Source organism: Lytechinus variegatus, chromosome 14, assembly GCF_018143015.1.
Source record: "Lytechinus variegatus isolate NC3 chromosome 14, Lvar_3.0, whole genome shotgun sequence".
In the NCBI taxonomy this organism is placed as follows: Eukaryota; Metazoa; Echinodermata; class Echinoidea; order Temnopleuroida; family Toxopneustidae; genus Lytechinus; species Lytechinus variegatus.
This window is the reverse complement of record NC_054753.1, coordinates 20490446-20496293: the sequence shown is the minus strand read 5'-3', so window position 1 is coordinate 20496293 and position 5848 is coordinate 20490446. Positions and strand designations below refer to the sequence as shown.

At 37.4% G+C, this 5848-nt stretch overlaps 1 pseudogene; it reads left to right on the top strand.

Annotated features, from left to right (window-relative positions):
• The first annotated feature begins 393 nt into the window (after window positions 1–393).
• Window positions 394–5635, top strand: LOC121427658 (annotated as a pseudogene).
• The last annotated feature ends 213 nt before the right edge of the window (window positions 5636–5848 follow it).

Sequence of the window (5848 nt, the reverse complement as noted above, 5' to 3'; positions counted from 1 at the left end):
ATGTTGGATGGGGCAATTATACTTTTGAGACTTACATTGACAAATTAAAGGTTTTACAAAATAAAATTCTGGCGCTTATCATCAATTCAATTTTCAGACATCCTAGTAAACCCTTATTCCTTCAATGAAAGTTGCTTCCTCTTCTTTTGATGAGTTAGTCAGGTTCAAATGTAGCTGGGAATACCCGGTACTATTTACAGAAAGTTCGAATCGGGTGTGTGTTTTTTTTTACTCTTGTAGTTGATTTGAATTTGTATTGAACTACACATTAGCAATAACATGATGTGATCATTGTGTTGTAATGCGAACTTGGCGTTTCAATACGTTAGTACTAACTTGACTTATATGTTATTTGTCGGAATTTAAATCTCATGTTCGTAAATTAATTTAGCGATGGCTGAGAAGTGTGAATCAGACAAAGTTTCAAGCTCTTCACTGAACCTGATATGTCCATTATGTCTTGATATATTTGTCGAGGCAACAATCCTGACTTCATGTGGACACACGTTTTGTAGGCAGTGCCTCAAGAAATACGACCTAACCCACCAGGATCTTGATCACATGGTCTGTCCTCTCTGCAGGGAGATCACCAAGTTGTCCGCCAACCGTGTCGATGATCTCCGCCTCAATGTCTCCATCAACGGATGCGTAGACGATTACCACGCCAAGTGTGGAGGGATGAATGCTGTCCTCGAGATGCGACCAAAATGTTCTGGTTGCAAGCTTCAAGGAGATGCTGTCTCATTCTGCAGAACCTGTAATAACTACATATGTGATAAATGTTTGCAATGTCATCAATATCTGTCAGTCTTTGAAGATCATGAGATTGTCTCCATGGATGATGTCATCGAAGGGAAGGTCAGCATTGGTCATTTATTCGAGAAGTGTTCCATCCACAAACCAGAGAACAAAGATATGTTTTGTGAGGATTGTAAGGTCCACGTCTGTCACAAGTGCGTACTCGTTGATCATCAAAATCACAAAATCAAGAACCAGGTTAACTTTGAGCAGGAGTTGCGACGGAAGGTAAATTTATTCATAACCATCACAGTAAAAACTGTTTAAAAATACATATCGCTGTTTAATATTTGAGCCTTACAGTAGTTGTTTAGAAGTGTAAACAACCTTGCTTATTTTTTTTGAGAATCAAATATCAAATTCAAACTGTGCTTATTAACATTTTTTAATCACTTGCGTATTCTATTAAACAACTACCTGTAGGATTGAACACCATTGTATAGAAAAATTAACAACATTTTATACACACATTTTATGCAAGGCTATTTTCTATTGAAAGTTAGATTGAGAAATAAATGTTTAAGCTCAAACTTTGCGGTTTAAGAGATTAAATTATTTAAATTAGTTCTGTAAGTTTTAACAGCTTGCATATAAATTTCAAACAGTATTTTTACTGCGTATAAAAGGTAGATTTGGTATGTATGGTTATACACTGATATCAAATATTGAGGGTGATCTTTGATATCGAGAAGAATAAAGAGCAATTATAGTTTTTGATAATGATTATGATTGTGAGGACGATAATAATGAAAAATAATTGGACTATTACTACTAGTGCTACTACTACTACTACTACTACTACTACTACTACTACTACTACTACTACTACTACTACTACTACTACTACTACTACTACTACTACTACTACTACTACTTCTACTACTACTACTACTACTACTACTACTACTACTGCTGCTGCTGCTACTACTACTACTACTACTACTACTACTACTACTACTACTACTACTACTACTACTACTACTACTACTACTACTACTACTACTACTACTACTACTACTACTACTACTACTTCTACTACTACTACTACTACTACTACTACTACTACTACTACTTCTACTTCTACTACTACTACTACTACTACTACTACTACTACTACTACCACCACTACTACTACTACTACTACTACTACTACTACTACTACTACTAGTAGTAGTAGTAATACTACTACTTCTACTTCTACTACTACTACTACCACCAGGGGCGGTTCCAGCCTCTGCCAATGGGGGGGGGGAGCCCGATTTTTCTCACCTATATTTTCCCCGAACGGTCGCTCAAAGTTGATTGTTTCTTTGAAAGGGTTGTCCCATGCAGTGGCGTAATGAGCCAAAAAAATTGAGGGGGCTCGAAATGGCGTATCGCGTAAAATTGATAAGAAGTAATATTACATGTATATTTCACCCTTTTCCCTTTCCTATTCTCTTTTTTTCGTGATCGTGATTTTTTTTTTTTTGGGGGGGGGGGGGGGTGGGGGGCAAAACGCACATGTCCTAACAGTAATTTCTTAGCTTTATTCTTATGTAATAATTTCATAAGCCCTATTAAAATAGTGTGAGCGCGAAGTGCGAGTTAACAATTTTGAAATTTCATGTATTTTGTCCTGAAAATTCAGTTGAACATTTTGGGCAGTGTTTGTAAACTTGAAGAAGATGCGTATGTAACTAGATAATTACTGCGAACGCGAAACGCGAGCAAATATGTTTATAATGCGTTCTGGCCTTCTCGAAGAGGGACCTGTTAAAGACAATTTGCAGTTATCCATATACATATTTCAATGATTATATAATGCGAGCGCGAAGCGCGAGCTAATTTTTTTTTTGACGTTCCGGCCTAAAAAATTAAGGTTCTATGCATTTTTTGTAATCATGAATGGTATACTTATTATAACCAAACAATCGATGTGAGCGCGAAGAACGAGCGGAAAGAAAAATTAGATTTCAAACTTAAAAACGTGACACTCTCTTCATGTTTTGTAAATCATGAAAAAAATGGGTATAACTTGATATCTTCCTACATTAATAATGCGAGCGCAAAGGGTGAGCAGAAAATTTTTTTATATTCTGATCTGACACTGGCTCAAAATGATTGAAAGAGAGAACAAGCTGCGTATCTGAATAAACATGCTTGCGCGTGTTTCAGATTTCGACCTAGAATCTGGGCATTCTAAATACCCTTTTTCATCATGAAAATCAAAAAAGCGAGCGCGAACCTCGAGCTTAAAATATTTGATATTCCAATATGAAAAAAGGTCAATTTAAGCTCTGTATTTCAAGCACTTTGTAGGAAAAATATGAGGTGGATATGAATCACAGTTAAAAAAGATCTGATATGTTTCATTATTATTACTTTGAGTTTTGACATAGGACAGGGACATTCTAAGAACATTATGTCATCATATTTTTGATAAACTGTCATGAAATGGGGATTTTTAGTAGTTTGTTATATAATTAATATGGAGATATACAAATCAAATCACCAATCAACATGCGAGCGTGCAGCGCTAGCTATTACGTTTTGGCAATTTGACATGAATAGGGATATTTGAAAACTTTATGGAATGCAGGAAAGTAATAGGTACCTGACAAATCAAATTTTGCGAGCGCGCAGCGCGAGCAGAAAATGTTAATATTCAGAAGATAAAACAAATTCTTGCAGAGCACTTTTTAAAAATCAATCTGTAAATGAAACAATATAATGAAAGTTTGAATATCCGAGCTGAAATATGTTTTGTATATTGACTACAAAATTTGATATTTAAGCTCCATATTGAGCAAAATATATTAATCCCCTAAAAGGCAATGCGAGCGCGAAGCACGAGCGAAAATTTTATACTGTACAGTGGCATGAAATATTCTTTCCACTCATCTTATTTTATTCACTCGCCTTCCTCCTCTCTGATGTTCCCCCTTCTTTTTTCTTCATTCTTTTCCCTTCTTTTTCCTTTTTTTTCTTTTTATCCCCCTTTTTTCTTTTTTTGCTCCGCCAATAGTGGGGGGAGGGGGTGGGCCGGGCCCCTTGGGCCCCCCTGGATCCGCCTATGGCTACCACTACTACTACTACTACCACCACTAATAACTAATAATAATAATATTTTTAATAAAAACTATAATAGTGATAATCATTATTATGATAATAATGGATGCTGTTGATTACACAATGATAATGATTATAATTTGTAATACCATCATCAATATTATAACTGTTGCATCTAATCCAGTTGTTCTTTATTCTTTATGTGAATTACAGTGATGCTTACTATCGTTATTGTTTCAATGTGACATGCAATTTTTGGATATATGTGGTCTCTTTTCCAGCTTATTCAGAATATTGTCTGTTATTCTGTGTGATTTACTTTCGTTTCGTATATAATTTGTTGTTTTATCCTTTAAGGATCCAAATCTAACTCGCTGTGTTTACTAACTTTACTTATCACACTTTCAATTCATATAGGTGACAGACCTTGCCCAACGCTGTGCTGACAAGAAAGCAGAGCTGGAGAAGAATATTCAGAACATAGAAATACAACGTCATGAGGTACACACAGCAGTGCAGACACTATTAGATGATGTCAGGCAAGCCTACAGCATCAAGGCCAAGGAACTGGAAGAAAATCTTCGAAAACTCACAGAGCAAATACATGCATTAGAACGTAGTTTTGATAACGACCTCAACGTCTTGAAGTCAAAAGATCGTCAGAGGATCAAGAGTATTTGTAGTTCAATTACTTTGGTAGATAATGACAGACTGGGTCATCTTGAGACAGACACACTATCTGCTCATATCTTGCTCTGTGAGGAGCTGGATGCCATGCTGAAGGAGGTTACTGATCACACTTCTGCGGAAGGTATTAAGAAGAAAGCACAGGAGAAGAGGTTCAAACCAGCAGACGATACTCGTCTTGACCTCGGGAGCATTTCAGAATATACTGATCACACTTCTGCGGAAGCTATTAAGAAGAAAGCACAGGAGAAGAGGTTCAAACCAGCAGACGATACTCAGCTTGACCTCGGGAGCATCTCAGGATCAGATCCCAAGATGGAAGTCATTCAGTGTGTTAATCTACGGGGAGTGATGTGGGGTATGGCACGGTACTCCTTAGCACTGTCGCTATCGGGTATGGATGGGATGCACGAGGTATTGATATCATTGATTCAAATGGTGGAAAGCAGCGGTATAGAAACACACCCTTAAGTGACATGGAATGTTTTGATCTGGTGTTGCAACTGGACGGGGCGTTATGCGTGTCGACTGGTTATACAGAAGCCCACATCTACTCTCCTCTTGGCTCTACGAAAGCAACAATCCATGTGTGAGAAACGATACTTATTGTTATCTCAGAGTTAACAGGAGTTCAGCAGATGAAATAATCATTACTAACTATGAAAAACAAATCTATATCTATGACCCGACAGGATCCACCCTCAAACACACTGTTCAAACAAAGCACTCGACGGATCAGGCATCTACCACCAGGACGGGTTTGATCGTCACGAGTTCATGTGACGCCAATCCAAGCGTGATGACGGTCTATGACAGGGATGGGAATGCTGGTGAGTCTCTACAAGCTCCAAAGGGTGTCTACCTGTATGCTGCCGTGGATGAGCAGGACAGGGTGTATGTAGCGAGTGTTGATACGAAGAATAGTAGCATCGTGATCAGGCTCTATGATCTTGATGGTCTGAACCTGAAGGAAAGAGTTGAGTTCAATGCACTTGATATGACATTGTGTTCGAGTGGGTGTTAATTGGTTTCCCTCTCCCCAGACATGCTCGCCTTTGCTTGTGACAAGAAGTTATATTTCATCAAGGTATCACTGTAATCCACCTTATATCACACCATGTAGTATGGAATCTGACGTGCTTTCACCCTGCTACAAATCTACTTTAAAAGGTCGATTTCAGTATTACATGATATTCAGTATACCATATGATAACCTAATCCAACCTTATCAAAAATCAGTTAATGTGATATTGATAGTCTTAATTACCATGGTTACTTCTAATGTACGAGTTATACATCTAAAAAATGAATC